The sequence below is a fragment of the Canis aureus genome, chromosome 2 (genome assembly GCF_053574225.1).
Source record: "Canis aureus isolate CA01 chromosome 2, VMU_Caureus_v.1.0, whole genome shotgun sequence".
Classification (NCBI taxonomy): Eukaryota; Metazoa; Chordata; class Mammalia; order Carnivora; family Canidae; genus Canis; species Canis aureus.
Genome location: NC_135612.1, coordinates 67,305,559 through 67,333,424, shown reverse-complemented (window position 1 = coordinate 67,333,424; position 27,866 = coordinate 67,305,559). Strand labels below are relative to the sequence as shown.

The following is a 27,866-nucleotide window of genomic DNA, read 5'->3' as shown; positions in this document are numbered from 1 at the left end:
GTTTAGCACTGCCTTTGGCCCAGGATGTGATTCTGGAGACCCGGGGATCAAGTCCCATGTCAGGCTCCCTGCATGGGGCCTGCTTCTCCCTCTGCCTGTGTCTCTGCCTCTCTTTGTGTCTCTCATGAATAAATAAATAAAATCTTAAAAAAAAAAAAAAAAAAGACCCTGATGCAGAAAGAGCTGCAACATTCTGGTCCTGTCCCCCTTCTTGAATAAAATCACCTTTTGCACCAAAGATGTCTCAGAATTCTTTCTTGTCCTTTGGCTTTGAACCCTAACATCTTTTCCTACGTCAAAACAACTAAATGGACATGAGATTGATTTAACAGGAGAAAAAGAAATGTAATTCTGTACATACAGGAGAATCTGAAGAGCAGCCAGGTAACAGAGGCTTATATAATATGCTAGCTAACAAAAGGCGCAAGGGTCTGGGGATACCAAGGGAAGGAAGGCTATTCACAGGAAGGTGAGAGACATTTGGAGGCCAAAGCTTGCCAGGCTCAGCAGATAAGCTTTGTAGGTAAGAAGGGATCTTCTAGCCCCCTTCTTCAGCTGCCACTAAGGTGCTCAGTCCTTCAGAAGAAGCTAAGGCCATGTTGGGGTGAGGCCCTCCTTCACGAGAGACTAGCATAGTGCCTGGCAGCTCTACCAAGCAGTCACCTATTTGGCCTCCCATCCCTCAGCACGACTGCATCCACTCATCCACTCATCCCTTAATCTGCAAGACAATGAGGATGAGATCAGTGGCCCCAGTAAAGAAGCCCAGTGTAAATGTTGAAGTTTTCTGGCCAGGCTTGTTTGCAATGGCCCTGGCCAATGTCAACATCCGGGAACCTCAGCAGCCTCAGCAGTGTAGGAGCTGGTGGGCCTCCCAAGCAGCTGGTACTGCTCCAGCGGGAGCTCCTGTCCCCTCCACCACTGCCACCCCAGCTGAGGAGAAGAAACTGGAAGGAAAGGAAGAAGAGTCTGAGGAGTCTGATGATGAGACGGGCTTTGCTCTTTCTGACTGAACCTCTTTTGTAACGTGTAATAAAAGGCTGAACTTTTTTAAAAAAGTGTCTTCTGATAACAGTCCTCTTCTTGTTACAGGCTCCCATTCCTGGGTAAACTTCGCTGAGGTGAAGTTAAAGAGCTTTTCCTGAATCTGCTGTATTTTTTATAGAGAATTTTATTTATTTATTTGACAGGGAGAAAGAGAGAATGCACAAGCAGGGGGAGGGGCCGAGGGAGAGGGAGAAGCAGGCTCCCTACTGAGTGGGCTCAATCTAGGGATACAGGACATGAGGACCATAACCTGAAATGAAGGCAGATGTTTTACCTACTGAGCCACCCAAGCACCCCATGCTGGGTTTTGATTACTTTTAGTTTAAAATAATCTTCATACCAAAGTGGCATATTTTGGAGATACTTGTTCTGAACCCCTTTAGCTATTAGGAGTCAGCCATAAAGGTCAATTAGATGATCATAGTTGTTCCTCTTAGGACTCTGTGAACATTAGATAGCATATTTGGCTTCACATTTGGATTTTTTTTTTTTAATATTTTATTTATTTACTCATGAGAGACACCGAGAGAGAGGCAGAGACATAGGTAGAGGGAGAAGCAGGCTCCGTGCAAGGAGCCCAATGTAGGACTCCATCCCAGACCCCCGGGATCATGCCCTGAACCAAAGGCAGAAGTTCAACCTTTGAGCCACCCAGGTGTCCCTTCACATTTGGATTTTACTCTAGGAAGGAAAGCTGGTGTTCAGCACACAGAGGAAGCTTTCTACTCGGTGGTTTCTCCCTATGAATACTTTTAAGTTTTTATTTTAATTCCTGTCCCGTGAATGATTTTTATGCATAAAACTATACGAGCTTGGTTAATGTTAAACTATCTGGATTCAGATCCATTCTTTGTGTCCTGCTATTCACCTTCTGACCTTGCAAGACTCAAGGCTGGATCCACACTGTGGTGAACCAACTGAGCCATTGTTGTGGGGCTCAGTCTGGGTGGCCAGCTGGTCTATCTCAGGTCACATCCAATTTTATTGGCCAATTTTATTGGCTTTAAATTCAAATGGCACCAATACACTGGTGACTCATGTTCTTTGTAGACAATGAGGAAAATATAGAGGTTTATGGACAACAGCTAACAATCTAAGGTTAAGCCCTTGATCTGAGCTGAACCAATTAGAACCGTCCTTGGGACTTTTGACGGTAATTGGTATCTCTATCTCTGGTGTAGTAGTAAACCACCAGATCCTCTGCCACATGAACAGAGCCAGTCTGGGAGGAAAAAAAAAAATCTGCCAATCCACAGAGTGAAGCACAGACAAAAGATGGACAGCGAAGGCTCTTCCTCCATTTCACATATTCCCATAGCCCAGTTACTTGTCCTATCACTATTTGATTATGTGAAACAAATTCTTAAAAAAAAAAAAAAAATCCTAACTCTGGGAGCTATACACAACTGATGAATTATTGAACAATAATCCATAATAATAATAATACATCTGAAACTAATGATGTACTATATGTTGGCTAATTGAATTTAAATTTAAAAAATCCTAACTGATGAAAGTCCTGTTTTGTTTGTTTGTTTGTTTTAAGATTTTATTTATTTATTCACGAGAGACACACACACAGAGAAGCAGAGACACAGGCAAAGGGAGAAGCAGGCCCCCCATATGAAGCCCAATGTGAGACTCAATCCTGGGCCCCGGGATCACAACTGAGCTGAAGGCAGATGCTCAACCACTGAGCCACCCAGGTGTCCTGAAAGTCCTGTTGTTTAACATGGAATGTGCCTTGCTATGGTTATGGGATGGAACTAAAATGAGAAGCGTTGGTGAAAAGTGGTGGCAGATGCACAGGAACCTAATGAACACCAACATTCATTAGTGTTCACCCCTTTGTAAACTGCCTTGGCCTGACACTTGCTCCTAATTGATGCTGACGTGTCACAGGGTCAATATGAATATTATATTCTTCAAGCCCGATGAACTGTTCTTTTCCTAAGTACCTCGGTTACTCAGGGAGGCCATGGATTGGGTGGCAGCAACTCTTTAAGTGCAAGGAACTCTCTTGCTACAAAGATTTGACTCGAGAACGATTTCCATGGAGTTGAACCACATGCCTCAAGAGATATTATTGTTAGGTGGAAAAAGACAAGACAAATGCTAGCTTCTTGAAAGAAAATTGGATAAAATATCCATCAGTAATGTATTTTGGCAATGAATAATAAACCAAAGATTGTGCTCCTCTGGATTTAAGCCAGGAATTTGTTTGAATGTTTTGTACACTCTTTCTGTGAGAAAGGTGAGTGAGATCACATTAACAGGTGAGATTCAGGTAACCATTTAAAAAATAATAAAAGTCGGGGCACCTGGGTGGCTCAGTGGTTGGGCGTCTGCCTTTGGCTCAAGGGTCCTAGGATCGAGTTGCACATCGGGCTCCCCACAGGGAGCCTGCTTCTCCCTCTGCCTATGTCTCTGCCTCTCTCTCTGTGTCTCTCATGAGTAAATAAATAAAATCCTAAAAATAAATAAATATTAAATCTTGAGTAGCTGGAGCCGGGGTGCCTTGGTGGCTTAGTCAATTGAGTGTCATCCAACTCCTAATTGAGGCTCAGGGCTTGATCTCAGGGACATGAGAATGTGCCCCTCATTGGGCTCTGTGCTGGGCATGGAGTCTTCTTGAGGTTTCTCTCCCTCTTCCTCTGCACCACCCCGCTGCCCTTTCTTAAAAAAAAAAAAAAAAAAAAAAAAAAAAAGAAAAAAAAGAAAAGCCTGAGTAGTTATCAGGATTCTTTTTGATTAAACGTGTAAACTTGAATTTCTATTATTTTAGGTTATTGGAAATCTATACTTTGATGTGATAAATATGTTGAACAAGTTACAGTAATGGCTAAACAGTGAGTTTTGCAATAAAGAAAGCATTTGTGTTGTTCCTCAAATCCAGACATTTCAACAAGAAAGGAAGAGAGAAAAAAGTGCATTTTTATTTATATATTCACATTTTCTCTTAATAGACAGCTGAATGGATGTTCTCTGCTATCTTGTTGGTCCCATGTAGATTTGCCTAAGCTGGGAAGCCCAGTGGCCATGAGCCCCATTCTCAGGGGGCCAAAGTGCTCATGGTAAAGACAAAACATGCTTTGCAGGCACATACAATACACAGTTTTTAAGCTTTAATTTAAATTATAATACATATTTGAAATAAAATAAGTATCATAGGATCATGTAAAAATGAGGGGAAAATGGAAGAAGATGAATGGTTTATATGTGGAAGAGGCTGGGGTGAGCCAAGTTGATCCGTGAAGCACTCCATAGGAAGGCAGCCTTGAACTTGGTTGTGAAAGAGATGATGGACACTGGATATGCAGGGGGTGTGGAAGGCATAAGTAAGTAAGCTAGCTTAATTTTCAAGGTCAGACATGGAGAAAACATAGTCATACAAATATTGACATACTCATCCTGAAGTGAGTATTTTTCTTAATTTTGATTTACATAAAATAGTGGATAGCCCTTTGACTAATGAATGCAGAGGAACTAACTTAAGTCTAAAGCAAAAGGAAATTTATTCCCATTTCCTAACAGTATAATATATAAAACAGATTATGTGAGTGAAGAAGTTTATTTTTACAGGCACGACTATAAAGGGGTAGAGTTTGAGGGCTTTGGAGGAACAACTGGGTTTTCATTTTAGTTTTGCTGTTTCCTAGATGTGACTGTGGGCAAATTGCTCCACCTCTCTGAGCCCTGTTTTCATATTTGTTAAATACAGAAAATAATAGATCAACCATAGGGATTGGGAGAAGATATGATTGAGATCATTCATTCCACAAGTGTGTTTTGGGCTCCTACTACATGTCAGGAAATGTTCTAGATGTCGGAGAGAAAGCAGGTAAGCCAGATAGACAAACCTTTGTGATAACAGTGCTTCTATCTGGTAGAATTAGCTGGTCAACAAATAAATGTATGAATAACATACCAGACAGAGATAAGTGCCCTACAGAAGATTAAGTAGATCCATATGATAGAGGGTGAGGGGATAGCAGCTTGCAGGTTAGGGAGGGTCTTTCTCAGATCTGAAGGCCTTGGGAATCCAGCCATGAGAAAATGAAGAGATGCAGTCCTGGCAGAGAGAACAGCTAGTGTGAAAGTCCTGAGGCAGGAATCAGCTTTATTGTATTTGAGGACCAGAAATAAGGTCATTGCAGCTGGAGGATTGGGCAAGGGGTAAGGGGGTAGCAGATTGAATCAGATCATGTAGGGCTCTGACATCAAGATTAGGAAATGGGGATCCCTGGGTGGCGCAGCAGTTTGGCGCCTGCCTTTGGCCCAGGGCGCGATCCTGGAGACCCAGGATCGAATCCCATGTCGGGCTCTTGGTGCATGGAGCCTGCTTCTCCCTCTGCCTATGTCTCTGCCTCTCTCTCTCTGTGACTATCATAAATAAATAAAAATGTTAAAAAAAAAAGAAAAAAAAAGATTAGGAAATATATTTTGTCTTAAAGGCAAGGAGAAAGCTCTAGAGAATTTTAAGCTGGTGAATGATGTGATTTCATAATGGATGCTCACCAGTGGTCCTGGCACAGGATAAACATTCAGTATATGTTAACTGCTGTTAGCACTTCTTTTAATCCTCACATCAACCCAATGTGATGGTTACCATGAAAGGAAATCACTCCAAATCTGATCCGGGGCAGAACTTTATGGGCAGATGTGATTTTCAGCTCCTTTGGGAAGGATCTAGCCTACCTGATAAAGCACTGGTATTTTTTTCTGATGGACTTTAATGCAATTTAGTCTTCTGGTAAGTTAGATTGACTCCATTCTGATAACTCTTGTTCTTTAGATGCACCCAATAACTTTTAACCGAATATTCAAAGATACAATGCTTTTTTAAGCCTGATGCTATCCTAATAATCTATAAACCATACATTCATCTTTTAAACCTCCATTTGAGTAGTGTTCATTAAATCATGTTTGTTTTTCTCCACAAAGAAAATCTTTGAACTAGTTTTTTTGAAGTCTTATCCTTTGCCAATAACTTGAAATAAATGTGGATAAATGTTTACACTCATTCATGATCCCTAGTTACCATACTCCATTTTCCTTCTTTTTTTTTTAAAAAGTTTTATTTATTTCAGAGAGAGAGAGAGAGGGAGCGATAGAGATAGAGAGAGAGAGAGAGAGAGAGAGAGAATGAGTGGGGGAGGGGCAGAGGGTGAGGAAGCCGGAAAGAATCTTAAGCAGACTCCTTGCTGAGGGTGGAGCCCCACGCAGGGCTTGGTTTCAGGACCCCAAGACCATTACCTCAGGCAAAATCAAGAGTCAACTGCTCAACCGACTGAACCACCCAGGCACCGCTACTGTTATCCTTTTTCTTTTATGGAATTCCCATTATTATCTGTTTAAATTTATATTAATTTTCTTTTTTTTAATTTTATTTATTCATGAGACACACACACACACACACACACACATACACACACAGGCAGAGACACAGGCAGAGGGAAAATCAGGCTCCATGTAGGAAGTCTGACATGGGACTCGATCCTGGGACTCCAGGATCACACCCTGGGCCAAAAGCAGCACTAAACTGCTGAGCCACCCAGGCTGCCCTATATTAATTTTCAAAGACTAATATGCTGTAATTCACTGTGACCTCCTCTCCTCTCTTCCCCACCTATGTATATATATAAAACACATTATGCGTTTATGGACACAGAAAGAGAGAAACAGGAGAAAGAGGAGAAAGAGTCCATGTATATATAGAATACATGTATATACACGTGTGTGGTTCATCTCCATTCTCACTTGGCTTTTGCATTTTTAAAGGTTCTAATTTGTTCTTTCATTAATTGAACCCAATCTTGACGTGGACGTTTTTCCCAGTTGGCTTCATGAAACCTATTCTTCTGGTCTAGGATGTCACTAACTTGAGTTTTCAGTCCATAGAACCCAGAGCTTTCATTCATTAGCTTTCTGTGTGTGATGCCAACCTCACAACCAGATTGTGTGGATCTGCTAAAATGAAGGAAATTACACATTAGCCCTTGTGAGAAGAAATCTGAATGAGATCACTGAGGGAGGCCAAAACAATTTGGAATATTTGGGACTGGGGGATGGGGGAAGTCCCTACTTCTAACTACCAAATATTACTTTCTTAGAATGGAATTAATTCCATAGGTGTAGTGGAGCCAGTTCAAACCAGTCTGTGTTACATTTTCAGGAAATTTGTGAAGTAGTTGATGCCAAGTTGGTAGCCTGAAATTGGCCACAGTGGGAGTACTTATACCACAGAAATTGGAAAATGCCACAAATGAGGGGTCCCCCCCAACAGAGCTAGTTTTTAAATACTTATCAGTACATTACTCCAGCGCCCCTCAGGTTCACATGTTTTTCCTGCCCAGTTACAGACCAAGGAGGGGACGTGGAAAGACAGTGGGACAGTTTCCAGGACAGGTTTTTGGCTGGCATTCTTTTTCCTGCTTGCATTTTTCCCCATCACACACTCTGCCAAGAGTTCTGCGGTCAAATGGACCCCTTATTCCTAATAGCAAATGAGGGTCTCTCTCATTCCCCTACCTCCCTTCCCGCCTCAGCATTGAATCCTAGCTCATCACGACTTGCTCTGTGACTTGAGCTGGTCAATTACTCACATCTCTAGGACTGTCGCCTCATCACTATAGAGAATACTAGAATACTGTAATTCCCATGGTTTGTGTGTGTATGTATGTGGTTGACAGGGGTGGGTAGTGAAGGGTGTCCATGAAAGGCTTTGCTTAGAACTTGGTGCATTGTCAGTTTTCAATAAATGATAGCTCTGATGAAATTCTAAATGAAGCTCTAATTTAAATTCACCATGTATTCACAGACAGTCAGAGGGATCCTGCCCTGGAAGTGCTGGCAAAGCACTAGTTGCCAGAGGCCCTGCATCCCTGGTGATGTCTGAAGGCCCAGAACCAGGCTGGCTTGCACGATTTCTCCCACAGGGTGGCAGTCTCTGTCTGTCTCTGCCCCATGCAGCTGGGAGCCCCGCCGCAGGTGTGATTCCCTTGTATTCCAAGCCACACCAACCACATAGTTTTTCCCTTGCGTTCTGTGCCTGCCTCCAGTGATACCTCAAGTACTTCAAGCTTGACAGCATTTCCAGCTCCATTTCCAAGAAATGGGGATTAAGAAACCTATCTTGAAATGTGTTGATTTGGCCAGGATGCCTTCGCATTGATACGCAGGAGTATTTTGTGTCAGGGTGCAAAATCCTCCTTTTACTCACGGCAAGGATGTTTTTAACAGGTAGGACGCTGAAGGGTTGGAGGGTGTTTCTGTTTTATTTTGTCTGTCTTGGTTCCTTTTTTATTTCATTTTCCAGAGTCAGGAAGTCAACATGATAGAGTAAGAGCAATGTGGGGTCAGCAATCAGACAGACCTAGACGTGACATTTGATTCTGCTGTGACTGGGGCTACTCATCTGAATTTCTAGCCCCTAGCTTCCTAATCCTTAAAATGGGAGCCCCCCACCCCCACCCCTGCGCCCATCTATTCATCTATCTAGAGTTAGTCCAATGCTTCACAACCTGGCCACACATTAGATTTACCTAGGGAGCTTTTCAAAAATTATCGATTCCTTGGCTCCACTCCAACAGACTGATTCAATTGGACTGGGTTTCAACCCCAACATCAGTTTGTTTTAGAAGCTCCCTGGATAATTCTGTGAGTAGTGAGGGTTAAGCATTGCTGAGATCGTCTTAGGAAGACTCTCTACGCCTCAGCTGGTCCATATACTCACAACCTGGAAGTCCCTGGACCTCAGCAGCACACATAAACACAACATGGTCTCCTTTGCTATCAGTCACTTTGCGTCTGTACTCCTCCACCTGCTTAGATTAGCCTCAGTGCAGTGTTGTCACCATGCTGAAGCTGGGCCATCCCTGTGGTCAGCAGAAATGCTAGCCCTTGCAGTGGTCCCTCGGAACAGTCCCTCCTTCTCTTGGCTTACCTTTGGCTTGGGGTACTCCTCTCTGACTGGCCTGGGTTGCCAGTGTTATGGCCCCTCAGATGTCAGATCTTCCACTCCACACAAGAACAACCATATTTCCTAAGGCACGGCCCAGTTCCCAGAGAGCAGTGTCATGAGTTATAGCATCATCCACTCATGACTCAGAACCAGCACTCTGTTCCAACAAGCTATGCTAGGGGTGCTCAGTCCATACTGCTCTTTCCTGATGAATTTCCTCTTGGAGATCCTTTTTTTCTCTTCTCATTCTCTAGCTTCAGATGGGTCAATCCTTGTCCATCAGATGTGTTCTAATACATGTAACTAGTAGGTAAATACCAAACCCCGCTTCTCCCAGAAGGTTTCTGGGCCCATTGAGTAGATTCACATATATTTAAAAAAATGTAAAAACAATTAACAAAAATTACACAAAAAATATGTGAGAGAGGATCCGTTATCACCTTACTTATCAGCCTCTCTTTTCTAAACATAAGCTTATCTCAAGCTCCCTCTCCACTAAAACAGCCTCTTGCCGGGTAGCCCGGGTGGCTCAGCGGTTTAGCGCCGCCTTCAGCCCAGGGTGTGATCCTGGAGACCCAGGATCGAGTCCCACGTTGGGCTCCCTGCATGGAGCCTGCTTCTCTCTCTGCCTGTGTCTCTGCCTCTCTCTTTCTCTGTGTCTCTCATGAATAAATAAATAAAATCTTAAAAAAAATAAAATAAAACAGCCTCTTGCCTTCCCAGAATCACTGGGTAGAAATGCACTTACTTTGCATATATGTAACTCAGAGGGATTACTGAAACGGTTATTTCCAAGACGAAGGACAACTTGCGGAGCATTTTCTCACCATTTGCTTCGACATGGATGGAACTGGAGGGTATTATGCTGAGTGAAATAAGTCAGTCGGAGAAGGACAAACGTTATATGGTCTCATTCATTTGGGGAATATAAAAAATAGTGAAAGGGAATAAAGGGGAAAGAAGAAAAAATGAGTGGGAAATATCAGAAAGGGAGACAGAACATGAGAGACTCCTAACTCTGGGAAACGAACTAGGGGTGGTAGAAAGGGAAGTGGGCGGGTGTGTGTGTGACTTGGGTGATGGGCACTGAGGGGGGCACTTGATGGGATGAGCACTGGGTGTTATTCTATATGTTGGCAAATTGAACAACAATAAAAAATAAATTTATTTAAAAAAAAAAAGGACAACTTGCCCCAAAGGTAATTTGAAGTTTTTACCACACAAAACACCAGAGATTATAGTTTCCGTAGTTTCTACAAATTTTAGGATCCAGTGTGTTCTGGGTAAGCTGGTCTAGTCTGTGTAAATGGGTTTGATATGAATGGCAACCTTGCAGGGCAGTTGAGAATAACAAATAAGATGTAATGTCTTACTGTTATCTCTGTTACTAATTAGTTGTGCTTATCAGCAGCTAATCAGAACTGCTTCTTTGGACAGCGAGTACCCCATCTTGTATCCTCTCACAGTCCCCAACCGATGCAACCCCATGATCACAAACTCTCACAGGATCACCAGTGAAAAAAACCACATTAGCTGGAGCGATGAGGCTCTTCATTGAAAGGCAGGTTATGGGCCCTGTGTTATTTGCTTGCTCTCCTTCTTGCTCTGGAAAATGATGCCTTATATTGATCTAAAATTTGGTGGGCAGGGATGCCTGAGTGGCTCACTGCTTGAGCATCTGCCTTTGGCTGTGGGCATAATCCTGGGGTTGGGATCAAGTCCCACATCAGGCTCCTTGCAGGAAGCCTGCTTCTCCTGCTTATGTCTCTGCTTCTCTCTCTCTCTCTGTGTCTCTCATGAATAAATAAATAAAATCTTAAAAAAAATTTAGTGGACAGAGAAAGATTGTTCAAGTTTCATTATTTATGATCCCACCTCCAGCTTTCAAAAGAGAAAGACTCCATCGCCGGCAGGGTGGGTGGCACTGCGTGTGTTGTGTGGAGTAGCATGATGGATGGGGACATCAGCAGAGGCTGGGGTGGGGTGCTCTCCCCATGAAAAGATACTGGATGCCCTGAGAGAGAAAGATCCTGAGAAGGGATGCTGGAGGGGTATGGCTGGAGAGGGATGGGGTGAGAAGAAACAGGGAGGTGTAAAGGAAAGAGATAGAGGTATGGAAGCTGTTTGAAATTATTCTCTGATGCTTCTAGAGTAGGATTTGGGCTTGTTTGTGGGTATGTTTCTATATGCTTCAGCCAGTTGAAATGTCTGTCAAGGGAGAATAGGGGATCCAAATGGTCTGTGTGCATTTGAGTTGTATCTATTCCTTTGAAGATCCCATGCATTAGTTTTACATCCTTGATGCAAAGAGCTTTCAGAACAATAGCATCCTGGCCATGGTTGTCCAAATCCACTGTGCTGCCTTCCTTCCTGGCCCAGATTGCCTCTTTGCTCCTTTCAAAGTTGTTCCAGAAGGTGTGAAGGGAGAAAGAGCAGGAGGGGAGACCATGTGCCATCTCCTTGGCCCAGGATGGAAGCTTTTGGAGGGCACAGGGTCATACAGAATTCTCCAGATATAAGTCAGAGGCCCTGGGCTCAAGATCTTTCCTACAATAACTTTGCATGCAAGCTTTGCTCATCTGCTCTTTCCCCTGTGCCCAGTTTTTTCCTCTGTCCAACAGGAGGCTAGAGCTAGAACGGTGTCCCAAATGCTGCTCGTTGTACTTTCTGTGATCTACAAGGGGCTGCCGAGGACTTGACATGACGTGGCAGCAATGTGGATACTGAAGGGCTGGGTTTCCTGGCCACACTACTCTAATTTCATCAGAGTGGTTCTGTGCTTTACACTGGGTAGGTGGAGTTCCTTCAAAACCCCTAGTACCACTAAATGTCTTTTTTAAAAATTATTTATTTATTTTTCATGAGCTCTATGCTCAATGTGGGGCTCAAATTCAGAACCCTGAGATCAAAAGTTGCTGCTCTACCAGCCAGGTGCTCCTAGAAATGGACACTTAAATTAAAAAAAAAATCTTTTTTACTTATTTTAAGTTATCTCTATACCCAACATGGGTCTTGAACTCATGATCCTGAGATCAAGAGTCGAATGCTCTACTGACTGAGCCAGTCAGGTGTCTATACCATTAAATTTCTGCTATATATATATATATAAAAGACTAGAATCCAACAAACCTTAGCAAGATTTTGTCATACATGTGTGATGCATGTCCCACTAGAGGGATGCATTGTTAATTTTACATGTTTGATGGCTGAACATTTTTTTAAAGATACACTTGACCTGTAACATTATATGAGTTTCAGGTACAATGTAATGATTGGATATCGTATAGATCACAAAATGATCACCACAGTAATCTAGTTACCATCCATAACCACAATAGTTACAATTTTTTTCTTGTGATAAGAACTTTTTAAGATCTACTTTCTGAGCAATTTTTCAAATCTATAGTATAAGGATGGAGTGAGAAGAAACTGTATGTTACATGCTGTACATTACATCCCTCTGCACTTATTTATTTTATAACTATTTTCTCCCTTCTCTCATACTCTGCCTCTAACAACTACCAATATAGTCTCTATGAGTTCAGTGTTTAGATAACATATAAATGAGATTATATAGTATTTGTCATTCTTGTCTAACTTATTTCACTTAGCATACTGCCTTCAAGGTTCATCAATGTTATCATAAATGGCAGGATTTTGTTCTTTTTTTGTGACTAAATTATATTCTATTGTATTTACATTCCATGTTTTCTCCATCCATTTGGCCATAAGTGGACACTTGGGCTATTTCCATGTCTTGGATCTTAAAAATAATGCTGTCATAAAACATGAGGGTGCAAATATTTTGTTGAAATAGTGGTTTTGATTCCTTTGGATAGATACCCAGGAGTGGAATTGCTGGATACTAATATAGTTCTATATTTAATTTTTTATTTCTTTTTTATTGAAGTATAATTAACATACAGTGTTATATTAGTTTCAGCTGTATAATATATTGATTCAACAATTCGATGCATTATTCAGTGGTTATCATGATAAGTGTACTCTTACTATTTTTAATTTTTGGAAGAACCTTCATATTTTTGCTATACTGGCTGCAGCAATTTACATTCCTACCAACAGTGCATAAGGATTTCCTTTTCTCCACATCCTCATCAACACTTGCTGTTTCTGGGGTTTTAATTTAGTTAGTCATTCGAGGTGTGAGGTGATATCTTATTGTGGTTTTGGATGAATATTTTTAAGTTTCATAGCTACCATATTTATTTTAATATCTTTAAGAAAAATAGAACTAGCACATCAAATATATAATTTCACTGATCTATTGCCTAGGATGAGGGTCAATACAGTCAAGTAAGTGGACTTATTTAAAGGAAGAGAATAAGGAAAGAATAATGGTATAGGAACATGGCAGTCATGATCGGCATTTGGGGAATTGGGAGCCAGGTCCTCCTGGCTCTAACATCCTGGCATTCTTATCCCTCCTTGTCTTTTCTCCTGTTTCCTCTTCCTCCCCAGGAGATAGGGCTTTACAATGTGTATTTCCAGATTCAAAATAGCACAGGGCCTGTGCTCTCTGGGTCCTCTCAGTCCTCCTCAGCAAAGAGCTCTGTTTTGTCAAGGGCCAGCTCTGTTTTCCCACCTCTGGTCTCTGATGAGGTACGTGAAACTGGCAGGAAAGCAAACCAAACCGAAAGCAAGAAAAATAGGCAGGGCTTTGCAGAATGCGTAGCTGTACTTCACCTGGGGTTAGCCAAGGTGCTCTCTGCTCCATTAGCAGAGTACCCTAATGTGCTCTTGTTTGAAAAAGCAAATCTGCAGAATTAGCAGCCAATAAATTGTTACAGTTGTAGACTGTTGATTCTGTTTTGCTCCTTTGTAACCATCAGGGCTCACTTATTTTTATTTACTTCTTGGCATGAAATCATTTCCTATACTCTCTTTTTAACTCACTCCTAATAGCATCATGCATGTCTATTTCCCTTATTCTGGATTCTGAATAATTTGTCCATAATTGTCTATTGTCTAATGTTAGATATGCATTGGATTTCCATAGTTGATGAAGCATGGCACGCCATGGTGGACAGACCTTGGGCACTGGGGCAGACAGACCTGGATTTGAACCTGCCTTAGCCACCTATATAATCTGTGGACTGGTGCTTCTTACTTCAATAAGCCTAGGCATCATTTTCTTTGACTACTCAACAAGAATTATGCTTCTCTCACAAGATTTTTGTGAAGATTTAAGAGGTACCATATATGTATATATAACCCTGGCCTGAGTTTGTTGAGCTTTAGATGCTAAATAAATATCAGTTCCTTTATCATTTTTCACAAGCTCGACAAGTCTCTGTACTAGACGCTACAGACAAGGCAAAGATGAATATGACCTGGGTCAGAATGGTACATAGGTTTTATTTCATGTGACAGCCCTCATGGAATGTGCACTTCAGGGAGAACCTTGTAGAGATGAATTTTAGGGGTCAGCAGGGAAAAGGAGCATCACTGATTAGCCATGTCCTCAGACTCAGGAAGGGATATTGGAGGATAGCACCACCCCACATTTGCCATCACAGACACAAACCCTGCTTTGGGTTCCCCCCCTGCTTTGGGGAAATCAAAGCTAAGGGAGTGTGAAATTCCTGGAGAAGAAATGCATGGCTATTGAGCACAATATCTGGTAGTGGTAGGTGCTTTTACAGGTGTTACGTCTAGAATCCTCTCCACAAACTGGAGATGATTGAGTTATTATCCCCATTTTATTATACATGCGGAAGTTGATGCTCAGATGGGATAAGTAGATTTCTCAAGTTCTCACAAGATAGGAAGTGGTGGAAATGACACTTGAACCCAGAACTCTGATTCTAGAGGCCTTATTTGCAATTACTAACTGTTAAACTGAGGTTTTCAAGTAGAGTCCTTTAAAAAAACTGAGGCAAAATGAAGTAGTTTAAGGTTTGTCAAAGTGGACTAATTTTAACTGTATAGCTTGTGAAATTCTTAAATAGATTGGGTAATTTAAATACATATTATAACAATGAGTCAGATTAAATTCCAGAACTTTCTCACCTTTCTAGAAGATGCCTTTGTGTGTTTTCTCAGTCAATAACCTCTTCACCTAGAGATGACCACTATTCTAATACATACCCTCAGTGATTTGACAGTTCTTTAACTTGATAAAAATGGCATTTTATAGTAATTTTGCTTTTGCATCCTGCTTCTTGGTTCAACATAATGTCTGTGAGATTTATCATAATGTATTAGTACTTTGTCTTTTTTTATCTGTTGTTAAGAATACATCCCAATTTATTTATCTAATCTCCTCTTAGGAGACATTTGGATTATTTACAATTTTTTGCTTATTGTGAATAAAACTGCTGTCAGTGTTCTTGTAATGTCTTTGGGTGAATGAATATATGCCTTTATTCTCTTGAGTGTATGCCTACTAGTGTAATTACTGGACCACAGGTTTGGTGACTATTTAACTTCAGTAGATATTGCCTTTTCCAGTGGAAGCTCCACAGAGTCAGAGCAGGGGCTCCATCTCTGCTACATCCCCAGAACCCACGGCAGCTCCTGGCTCAGAGTCAGTGCTAATGAGCTGTTTGTGAGTACATGAAAATATTTGCATACTGTGCATTTTGGTTTTCATGTTTCATTGAACAGAGGTCAGACTCTCTCTCCCTGTGCCCAGAGCAGCCGTGTTAAAACAGATATTTTCGTATTTTTTTTTATTTTGTACAGAGAGAGAGAGAGAGAGCAAGAATGTGAGCAGGCATGGAGGGACAGAGAGGGAGGGGGAGAGAGAATCTCAAGCAGACTCCCCACTGAGTGTGGAGCCTGAGGTAGGGGCTCGAACTCACAACCCTGAGATCATGACTTGATCCCAAATTAAGAGTCAGATGTTCAATTGACTGAGCCACCCAGGCCACCCCCACCCTTAAAAAGATTTACTTTTTTTTTTTTTAAGATTTCATTTATTTATTTATTTGTGTGTGTGTGTGTGTGAGAGAGAGAGAGAGAGAGAGAGAGAGGCAGAGACATAGGCAGAGGGAGAAGCAGGCTCCATGCAGGGAGCCCGATGTGGGGTTAGATCCCAGGACTCCAGGATCATGCCCTGAGCCAAAGGCAGATGCTTAACTGCTGAGCCACCCAGGTGTCCCAAGATTTACTTATTTGTAAAACAAATATTTTATAAAGCCTCCTTAAATATTTGGAAATGAAGTTCACAGATGTTACAACCTGTCTACATGCATATCTTTTTTTTTAATCACTATGGTGTTTTAACTCTTCTACAAAGGAAAAACTAAAGAAAGTAATTTATAGTAAGGTAATGAGAATTTCAATATACAAATGCCTGGGGATGACTGCATCGGAAGACACAATGAGACACATGGGTAACTTGCAGCTATACATGTGATCCATACAAATGCAGAGTGAGGTGAGAGAGATCTGATGGTCTTGTAACTCCTGTCTTGAGTTGCACTGTTGTTGGTGTGATTTTCCAAGTGGTGATCCACTTTTGGTAATATTTCTAATAGAAGATAGTATAATAGTACAATCTTCCCTCACTTGCTTCTGGAAAATTCATTGCCTCTTAAAACTGTGTCAGAATGCTTTCTTTATGTGAAATGTAATTGGGGTCTAGGTTCAAATAACTTCTTCAACTACTGGAACATTCTGTGGGTATTATGTGGCATGACACATATCCTTCATTGAACAGGATTATTTCATGCATCACAAAGAGTGTCTACTCTTTATGGTCCTCAATTGTGAAATACTAGTAAGTGCCCTCTTGTCACAGTGCCAATTATCCCCCCAAATTCCCAAAATATCCTTGGTACTATCCTCATGAGAACCACAGGTCTAATTTAACACCTTCATTCTATGGATGGGGGAAATCTTGGGAAAAGGAGAATTGTCTCCTGGATCATACAAGGACTTGGGGCATGGACCATAGTCTCCTGACTCCTTGGTCTACATGAAGATTCTGTCCACAATTGCAGTTGGATCTGGGTCTTTGAGTCAAGTAGACTTGGGTTCCAATGCTAGCTCTGACCTTAGACATACTGCTTCATCTTTCTGAGCGTTTGTTTCATCATTTGTGAAGTTGAGATTAAAAAATAACATTTACCTTAAAAACTTACTGTGAGGATTAAGCCAGATTATGAATACAAATCCCTGGCACATAGCGAGATCTCCATACATGGTATCTATTATTATACCCCTTTAAAGCTCATTTATTTAAGTGCCAACAGAAATTGGTGCATTACATTGCTGGGGAAATTCTTCCTTTGAACTTTTCTCTGTAGAGAAGCACTAGTTCAGCTTTATCTTTTGTTTCCAATACTTCAAACAATCCTTTTCCAGGGCCAAGTGTCCTTTTAATCCCTTCCCCACCAAAGCTGTTCCAAACCACAGTCAAGGACAAAATGTCTTAGGCCGAGTAGCCTGGAGCATCCTAACACTAAGAAGAAACCTTGGGGTTGTGATTTGGGGAAAGACAGAAGATGACATTTAAAAAAAAATTATTTTATTTAAAAAAAAGGATTTTATTTATTTATTCATGAGAGACATAAAGAGAGAGAGGCAGAGACACAGGCAGGGGGAGAAGCAGGCTCCATGCAAGGAGCCCCATGTGGCACTCGATTCTGGAACCCCAGGATCATGCTCTAAGCTGAATGCAGGTGCCCAAATGCAGAGCCACCCAAGTGTCCCTAAATTTTTTAAAATTTAAATTCAGTTTAATTAACATATAGTGTAGCATTAGTTTCAGAGGTAAAATTTAGTGATTCATCAGTTGCATATAACACCCAGTGCTCATTCTTTTTTGTTTTTTAAAGATTTTACTTATTTATTCATGAGAGACGCAGAGAGAGAGAGGCAGAGACACAGGCAGAGGGAGAAGCAGGCTCCACGCAGGGAGCCCCATGTGGGACTCTATCCCAGGTCTCCAGGATCACGACCTGAGCTGAAGGCAGACGCCCAATCGCTGAGCCACTCAGGCATCCCTCCTAGTGCTCATTCTGATGAAGACATTTTTGAGCACTTGTTTTGTACCAGATGAATTGCACATAGTCTATTTCATTCTCTTAACACCCTGGGAGGTCGATATTGTTTACTATTACTTCCATTTTACAAATGAGAAAGTGAGGACTCTACACTGCTGAATTCCTTCCTCCAGGTCACAGAGCCAACCTTGAAATCAAGTCTGATTTGGGTTCTTTCAAAGGCAGCCTCCGGGAGAAGGATATGGGTGCTAGTAGTTTATTTGGAGGGAGTATATGTTATTAATGTATTGCTCCTCAGCTCTGAAGCAGTCTTCAATATATGCTCCATGATAAAGGAATTCCCTTACATATTTCTCCTTTAAAGTGAGCATGAAGTCAATCTTCTCAGTAGGGGTTGCTGGAGGGATGGATATTGCAGAAGAGGAAGGTCTCCTGCCATTTATCTACAAAATAGAGCTCAACGAAGGGGGTGAGGACATTCAATGGGGCCTCCATTAGCTATGGGCCAAAATGCGGCCCTTTGGCAACTTTGCAGGCTCTGCAAAGGCTTTGTGCAGCCCTTTCAACATGGCAGCATAGCCATACTCTCTGAAGGACTCCTGGGCCTGTTGGATCCCTGACTCCCCCATCCTAAGATCAGTTTCTGGTTGTCTATTTTCTCACATGCTCTCTGGAGGGTGGCTTCTTGCACTCCTCGCACTTCTTGATCAGCCCCAGCCTGGCCAAAGCAGTAGACTTTTCTGCTCTCCAGTGGGCAGAGTCACACCTTTTCCAGAGATGTCCGGATCCTTCCCAAGTTTGGTTTTTGCATGGATACTCATCCTAAGCCAGAAGGTGCCTTGTAAAGTTTCCTTGTATCTTACAGTTACTCAATCATCATTCGTGGTTCTTTGTACTAAGCTTGTTCTGTTTGAGTTGCTAAGGTTTCTGTCTCTTGATTGGACCCAGATTATCATAGGAGGTGACCCTAGGGAGAGGAGAAGGAAAAAAGCCAATATAGAATGTGCTAATGAGTGCACTTGACACTCATTCACACTTGTGTCACCTTGAGAGTCGGGGTGCCACACAGTTCAGTATTGTTCCAGCAAGAGGCAAGGGGGCTGAATATGAATGGTATGAATCCAACAATTTCCATCCCTCATTGGTTGAGCATTGCTCTATGGGGACCTTAACATCCTGGTGCTTTTGTCCTGCCTTGCATGCTTGGGCTGGCCAGGGCATAGTTCTGCAGCCAGAAAAAGCCCTTGGGTACTGAGAAGCAGTTCCTTGATGATAAGATATCTGTGTGCACGGGAACTCCATGTGTGCATGGGAACTCCACTGAAGCTGTGGGTGAACTCTAGGCTGGACTACAGAGATGTAAGTGGGCACTGACGTATTTACTAGTGACATGTTGCAGGATGCTGGATGACAAAAGGAAATTGATCAGCTGGATGCCGATCAATGACACAGACTGATGTAAGGGTGAATTTTCTGGAAAAGCCAGTTGCAGAGGATCAAACGTTTTCTGACTAGTATAATTTAATTGTACGGTCAGTGTTTGCTATAGATAATTGGGTTTTTCTTTGACCTTGACAATCTCACCGGCTTGCTGTCTACACTGGAAGCACCATTTTCTAACTGTTTCAAATATAATAAGCCAAACCTGGCTCCCACTGCCACGTTCAGGAGGTGCTGATGGCTGCGGTACCCAACCAGTAAAAAGGCAGTAGTGTTTGTATTTTCCATTTTGCCCTTTACAAGAGCATTTCAGCTGAAGCAAGAAGCTTTTTTCTTCACCCTGGGTTTTTAATAGAAATCTTGGTGGCATGAAGCCGTTTTAGTTCTGAGCGCCAGCTTGTAAAGTTCACTGGTGACAAAGCTCTGTTCTGGCATGGAACGCAGTGGGTACCAAGGAGAGAGATGCTAATCAGCAGGAACACCAGAATAAAAATCTAAGCAGGAGACAAGTTTATTAAAAGGGTCATGGACAGTGTTTGTGGGTGATGTGGGCCGATCGTTATTTCTATACTAAAAATTTGTATTACTGACATTCTGCAATAAGTCAACAAATGTATATGGTTTCCCAACTGACAATGTATTTTTTTTTCTATATTTAAAATGTATTGGTGAAAAAAGAAGGAGGAAGCTTATAGTGTCCCGAAATGGAAACATCTTTGAGGTGTGGTGGTCAGTGACAAAAGCAATATGCAGAACAGTGTTGAGTAGCTACCTATTGTATGAGAAAGAAGGAAAAAAATATAGCTATGTTTGCTTATATTTATATAAAAAATACAATAAAAATATCTGATAAGGAAGGCAGAAACAGGGGTGAGATTTTTCAACCTATAACTTTTATATTGTTTTGATTTTAAAATCCTGACAATGTATTTCCTGTTCAAGTAAAGAAATAGCAAAATGCCCAGTGAAGAACATAATCGTTGGAAAGCAGGCCTCTGTTCCGTGATCATTTTTTACAACCTTTGAAGGTAGCTTCAGATGGGGAAATGTATTCCATAAAATTCAAATTCAAATGCACATAGTGAATCCTTTGCAAACATTTAGGGCATGAGTGGAAATTTTTTACATCCATGCTCATGGAAATTTTTTACATCTATGCTGCTATTTACCATCCTGCCAGCAGGGGGAAGTGTTTCTCCGTTTTTCTTTGTGCCTTCGTCTAACTCCCCAACTTCAGATGCAAAACCAACCAAGAATTCTCTAATTCAAATCTATGCACAAAATGCACCACATTTTCTAGATTCATGGTGTTGCTCTCTCATCCCGAAAACCTTTTGGGGACTTGGAGCTTCCAGCAGGCTGCTAATGATTATTCAAAAGGGGCTGATTATTGGGCTTGCCGGTGTAAAGTCTTTCTTCCCTCTTCTCTGCTCCCTTGTCATTCCACTCGGGCCCCCATACATCACTTTCCATAATCAGGTCGGAGGAGAAAACCCTTAAATTATGAAAATTCACAGCGCGTGCTCTCTCTCTCTCTCTCTTTGTTTTACTTTGCAGATGAGACCCAGGATTTGGAAGGCAAAACAAACAAATAAACAAACAAATATGAACAGGGCAGATTTGGGACCTTCACAAAGGGTGCCAAAGTTAAGAAAGGCTGAAAGAATGAATCTTGGGGGAATGTTTGTCTCTGCGCCTGGCTGGCCCCGTTCCTGCCAGAACTCCTCACATCTTCACAATAGGAGCCATTTTGCAAAGGCTGAGATGAAAGCTCAGAGAGAATGAGCAACTCGCCCAAGTTCATGTTGCTGCAAAATGATAGAATTGGAGATGGGTGCCAGACTGCAACCTAGGAGGAAACACTGAAGTGTTTTTTCCCCCGACATCATACTAAATAAACCAAGGCAGTGCCTCCCCCTGTGCTCTCTTTGCTGCCTCTGCCCCCAGTCTCTGTCCTGCTCTCTCTCCTCTTGGTGTCTCTGAAGAGAGAAAAGGGAGAAGGAGAAGCTGCCCCTGAGAGGCTCCTCAGATGTTCATGGGAAGCTGTTCTTGGGTGTACACTGGCAGTGATTCCTTTTGAAAAGGCAGCAGCATTGAACTGCCCAAGGTCAGAGATGCCCAGAGCTGTGGACTTGGGGAAGTGCCAGGGAAGGTGGCAGTGTGCTGTTTCCAAGCTGCACGGGAGCATTTCGTGCTTGTGTGTGAGTGTATGTTTGAGGATTCCTGCGTCCTCATCCCCACTCCCTGGCAGTGCTCACAGATGAAGGAGATGGTCAAGATGCAGATTTGGACACTTTGGAACATCGCATGGACTAAGTACAATAGTGAACAAATAACAACCTTGAAGACTTTTTACCCCAAGTGAAGTATGTGAGAGTGATCTTGGGTGGCATGGCATCCAGCCTCTGAGACAAATATCACCAGCACACCTGGGGAGAGAGCTGTCGCCCTTTCCAATGCTGAGTAGGACCAGGAGAAATCACCTTTTGTGGAAGCAACACTTTAGCAACTTTTCAACAAGAGCTACAGTGCCCTTTCAACAGAGAGGTACAAGGAGCAGGCTGGTGTCCTTGGGTGGGGGGTGGCACTAGTACCCGGCTAGAATTTTCTTTGGTTGTTTTATTTCCCTTTGGTTATGATTCTATTTATGACAAAAGATTATGGTTTTCTTTATGGTAGTGATAAGTTGTCCTTTTTAAAAGCAGGCATTTAAGCAAAAAAGTCAACCTAAAGGAAAATAGTTGAGTAAATATAGGATGGGGGTATGTAGATGCTGTAACACAATGAAGTGGCTCTAAATGGTTGAAACGTGGAGGATGCCGTATTGGATTATCTCTACATGTGCCTTCCATCTCAGATAATTCAGGACTCTAATGCCATCATTTTAAAATCAGAAGGAAAATTGGAATTGTGTCATTTCAGAACAGAAAAAGTTGATCTAGTCCAATCTCCCCATTTTAGAGTTGATGAAATGTAAGCTGAGAGGGAGGTGACTGGCCGAAGGTCACAGAGTTCTGTTGGCTACTAACATGTGTGTGTGTATGCGCATTTGTGTGTGTGCAGTTTTGGGGTGGGGAGGGATGAAGCAGGGAGAGCAGGTCGAAATAGTAGCCAAATATGGCTCTGCTTTCAGTAATTCAAGTTGTCTCAGCACCATGGAGGGAAAAAGGAAAGAAGAGGGGGACGCAGTCTTTGAACAACGTGAAAACCCCTAGATAACAAGAGGGAAAATATCCTGAAAATCTAAGTTTCTTTTGCTTGCTGCAGCAGCAAGGCCAAGAGCTGGCGGGTTTCCCTCAGTAATCTCAGCAGTAGCTTTTTGCTGCGGAATGTAGCGTTAAATACGATAGGTCAGCATTAAGCTTGAACAAAATGTGATGACTGATTAGGAAATGAACGGTAAGTCATGGATCATGGTGATGCTTATCAACATCCTCCCACCCCCGCCCCCACTGGAACAAACAAAGCTACACTTGCAGGCTCTCGAAACTGAACCCCGATGGCCTTGTCCTTGGGACAATGTAGCTCTGGCTGTGACAGTCATCTAAGAGGAAATCAGGTGTCACAGGGAGAAAAGACTCCACTGTGCTTTCAGATGCTTCAGGAGGGATGCTGTGGGGGGCTGGGGCCCCTGGCTTCCCCTGCACTGTGAGATCTACTCCAAGTCTTGCTTTCTGACGTGTATACTGAGGTTACAACAGTGGGGCAGAGGCACAACAGTGCCTTAGATTAAAGGCAGCCTCCCTTGTGGATGGGGCAGAGGAGCCCCATGCATGATCCAGGACAGGAACTTAATATATATTTATGGAATGGAGGACCGCAAAGCTGGATAAATCAGTCAACGGTCAATCAGTGGGTTTTATCTGGTGCCTGGCATAGAGCTGGCCTACTGCTCACCCACATTCCTATGTGGACAAGTTGATTTTGCAGTGCCCCTATTTCTTCATGCCTAAACTTTACGTAAGAAACTGCATTCTATAAATATGTTGTTGGGATGGGAGAGATGAGTCTGGTGAGTGTGGGGAGTGTTTATTCATTCACTCATTCAATCATTCATTCATCCAACCAACTGATATTTATTAAGCACTTAGTGCAGAGATAGTCTAGGCTCCTTCCTATAAAGGCTGAAACTTAGTGTTATGAAACACCGTGTGCCATACTTGTTGTAAACATTTTCCTATATGGGGCATTTCATCCATATCATTGTCCTAAAAGAGGTATAATTATTACTTTCATTTTAGAAGGGGAAACTGAGGCACTGAGCTAAAAAGTCATGAGGAAAGGTGGGATATGTCAGACACCATGATTAGGAGAGACTTTAGGAGAAGTACACTTAGGCAGGGGCTAGAAGTATACATTTCTTGTGCATTTCCAAAATCCATGGTTCCCTTTCCAATCACCCCACTTCCACCCCACCATTATTTGGTCAGGCTATCGTGCAGTTCATTGTCATTGCAACTACCTTCTAAGTAGACTGGTCCTCCTTGCAGCCCAAGTGGTGTGACAGCTGTGAGGATAACAAAGAGATTGACCGAATTGATAGGCTGGCTTACTTATTGCTCTGTTGACCTTACCAGGGTGTGGCTTATTAGTGGCCTCTAAATTTGAAGGATAGAAGGCTCAGACCTCTGGGGTGACACATAGCATGGAGTCACAGCTCGCCACCATGCACTGGCTCTTGGGGAGGCCTGGTATACAGCTTCTCTTCCCTGAAGCATGAAGTCATGGCCATTTACCATGGGAATGGGGGCAGAAAATAACACAGTGGTGGGAGCAGTAATCAGAATAATTTGATATGTGCATTTAATACATTAAGTTTCAAGGCCTTTCACCTCCAGATCTCACCTGGGTATCCCAATGACCTTGTGAAGCTGAGGCTGTTATGCACATTTGGAAGATCAGAGGCCGGGAGGCTGAGAAGCTTCAGAAGTTTACCTAAGACCGTGTAGCTGGTGGAGGACAAAGCCAGGGCTTGAACTTTCTTAGAAATGAAAAATCCGTCAATCCATCTGACCATAGGCTAGAGAGATAACATCTTTCTTTGCAGCAACAATAATCACCATTTACTGTTTTCAGTGTGGACCCTGTGTTGGATTCTGATCCAGGAGCCTTAAACATGTAAACTCACTCAATCCTGTTACATACTGCCCATGGCAAAGCGTCTGGTGTGTGGTAAGAGCTCAACATTAACTCATAAGGCTTTAGTTTTGGATAAGTGGAAACTGAGGCCCAGAAGGGTTAAGTAAGTTGTCCAAAGTTATCCTGTCGGTAAACAATGGGGCCATCTGGCTATAAGGTCCAGTTCTTGTCTCTGATGCCCGCTGCAGGCCAGCCTGCCTCCTGGGGGTTGGGCACCCAGTGCTCCAGTGCGTGTTGTGGGGGGTACACACTGAGGTTTCAACTTTTGCAGCTTGCCTCTGACAGCACTTAGGTTTTATTCATTTTCTTTTTTTTTTTTTTTTATTGGTGTTCAATTTACTAACATACAGAATAACACCCAGTGCCCGTCACCCATTCACTCCCACCCCCCGCCCTCCTCCCCTTCTACCACCCCTAGTTCGTTTCCCAGAGTTAGCAGTCTTTACGTTCTGTCTCCCTTTCTGATATTTCCCACACATTTCTTCTACCTTCCCTTATTTTCCCTTTCACTATTATTTTCATTTAAATTACCCTATAAAGCCATTTAAGCTTTGTGTCTTTAGCTGTGTAGAGACCATTGGAACCACTGCCACCTCTGTGGTTCCCTTTGGAAGCCACTCATTTTCCTTCACTCGGGAGCTGCTGAGAATTGGGGGTATTAGGCAAGAAATTTTTTCCCCTCATCGTGCCTGGGGGATTCATGTCTCTTGGAGATGTTGGTAGAACTCCCTCCCTGTGAATGCAATTGGATTTGGAATTCAAGTGTGAGGGTTTCCTGTTTTGAATTTTGCCAAAGTTGCAAACATAAAGCTGTTTCCTAAGTAGACAATGCACTGGCACTCCTCGTCTCTACTCTAGGCTGCAGCTTTATGTTTACTTTCCCTTATTTCAAACAGAATTTGTGGGGCCTTGTGCTCATACATACAGAGAAGCCAAATGGAGGTGGATCTGGACTCTGTTTCCAGGCATCCGGGAGGTGGCAGAGAAAGGGCAGATGATTCCCAGTGGAAGCATTTATCAAGGAGGCAGAATTTTAGCTAAAGTTTGAAAGACTTTTGGAATTTGATTGATGGAGGAAGAAGGCAAGAGCAGCAAGCCATGTATCTGACAAGGGGTTAATACCCCAAAAATATAAGAAACTCAAAATAACTTACTAGTTTAAGAAAAACAATACACCTGATTTAAAAAAAAATAGACAAAGGATCTGAATAGATGTTTTCCCAGAAAAGACTTAGAAATGGCCAGCATGTGTATGAAAAGGTGCATATCATCACTAGTTATCAGGGAAGTGCAAATCAAAATTACAATGACAAAAAACTAAAACCAAGACCAACAAAACAAAACAAAACAACTATAATGACATTGAGTTAGGGTGTCCCTAACCTTACCTGTTACAATGGTCATTACCAAAAAGACAAGATAATAAATGCCGTTGGGCATGTGGAGAAATTGGAACCCACATATCCTGTTGGTGGGAGTGTAGATTAGTAGAGCTGCCATGGAAAACAGTAGGGAGGTTCTTCAAAAAATTAAGAAGTGGTCTCACTTCTAGGTGTCTGTATATAAAGGAAATGAAATCAGCATCTCATTATTTGCACCCCCATATTCATTGCAGTATCATTTGCAATAGCCAAGATATGAAAACAACTCAACTGTCTGTTGATGGATGAATGAATAAAGAAAATGTAGTGTATAACTACAATGGAATATTACTCACTGAAAAGCAGAAGGAAATCTTATCTTTCATGTCGATATGGATGAACCTGGAGGATGTTACGCTAAGTGAAATAAGCTTGATACAGAAAGACAAATACTACATGACCTCACTGATATGTGGAGTTTAAAAATGTTGGACTCATAGCAGCAGAGAGTAAAATGGTGGTTTCCAGGAGTTGAGGGGAAGGGGAAATAAAGAGATGTTGGTCAAAGGGTATAAAGTTTCAGTTATGCAAGATGCGTAAGCTCTGGAGATCTACTGTGCAATATGGTGACTGTAGTTAATAATACTGTATTGTACACATGAAATTTGCTGAGAGTAGATCTTAAGTGTTCCCACCACACAAGAAAGATGGTAACTATGTGAGGTGATGGCTATGTCATTTAGCTTGATTGTGGTAATTGTCTCACAATGCATACTTGTATCAAAACATCACAGTGTACACATGAAATATATTCAATTTTTATTTGTCAAGTTTACCTCAAGAAAACCAGAAGGAAAAAAACACCTCAAATACCACAGTCTGGATGGCTTAAACAACAGAAATGTATTCCCTCACAGCTCTGGAGGCTGGAAGTCCAAGATCAAGTTTTGGACAGGCTTGGTCCTGGTTTACAGATGTGCATGCTTTGTGTCCTCACAGGGTTTTTCTCTGTGCACGCATCTTTGGCGTCTCTCTCTGCCTCCAAATTCCCTTTTATGAGAACACCGTCAGATTGGTTTAGGGCCCACTCTAACAGCCTCATTTTTACTTACTCACTTCTTTAAAGGTCCCACCTCCAAATACAGTCACATTCTGGGTACTGGGGCTTAGGGCTTTAATATATGAATTTCAGAGGGTCACAGTTCAGCTCATGACATAAATCAAGGCAGACATTTTATGTAACCATTTTTAATGTTTTTAATAATCCCATGACTGATACTGTTAGTAACTTCGTTTTCAGATATAAAATCTGAGGCAAAAAGAGGTGAGATATCTTGTTTCTGGTCACAAATGGCAAAGCCAGGATTTAACTACATCCAGATATGTCTGATAAGTGTCTTCATTCTTACCACCTAATCTGGCCAAAATGGAACCTGGATGTCTTCATGATGGGTATGTTTAGGTTGTGACCTAGGGCCTACTGTACCTTATTATCAGCTCCTCCTAAGTAGGTGTGGAAAAACAGCACCAGCAGGGAAAGTTTCCCACAAAGAAGGAAAACACAGGCAGGGCTTCATTATTTTTCTGATAGATATTTTGATCTTGTTAGGGAGTGGCAGTTTTGGGAGGGCATGGCTGGCTGTGTACATGGGGTTGCATCATGGGATTGGCATTCCAAGCTCAGGAGGAGATGGTGATGGCTCCTTGGACTAGCTCCATCCCTGGGGATAAAGAACAGGTCAATTGTTCTGAAGTTCAGCTGACTGAAGCATAAGGATCTAAAATAAAAAGGAGGGATGCCTGGGTAGCTCAGCAGTTGATCTACCCTGTCTTCAGCTCAGGACGTAATCCTGGGTCCGGGGATCGAGTCCTGCATCTCACTCCCTGTGAGGAGCCTGCTTCTCCCTCTGTCTATTTCCTCTGTCTCTGTCTCTCTCTGTGTGT

The 27,866-nt window shown here is 42.2% G+C and overlaps 1 protein-coding gene across 4 annotated transcripts in view; it reads left to right on the top strand.

Moving 5' to 3' along the window:
* LOC144301242 (uncharacterized) overlaps window positions 1–27,866 on the top strand; it is a 417,552-nt gene that overhangs the window by 8,612 nt on the left and 381,074 nt on the right. For all 4 annotated transcript variants that reach the window (XR_013368046.1, XR_013368053.1, XR_013368052.1 and 1 more), the window contains exons 2-3: window positions 20,980–21,969; window positions 24,499–24,594. The gene's annotated coding sequence lies outside the window, so the exon portion shown is untranslated. The remainder of the gene's footprint in view (window positions 1–20,979; window positions 21,970–24,498; window positions 24,595–27,866) is intronic.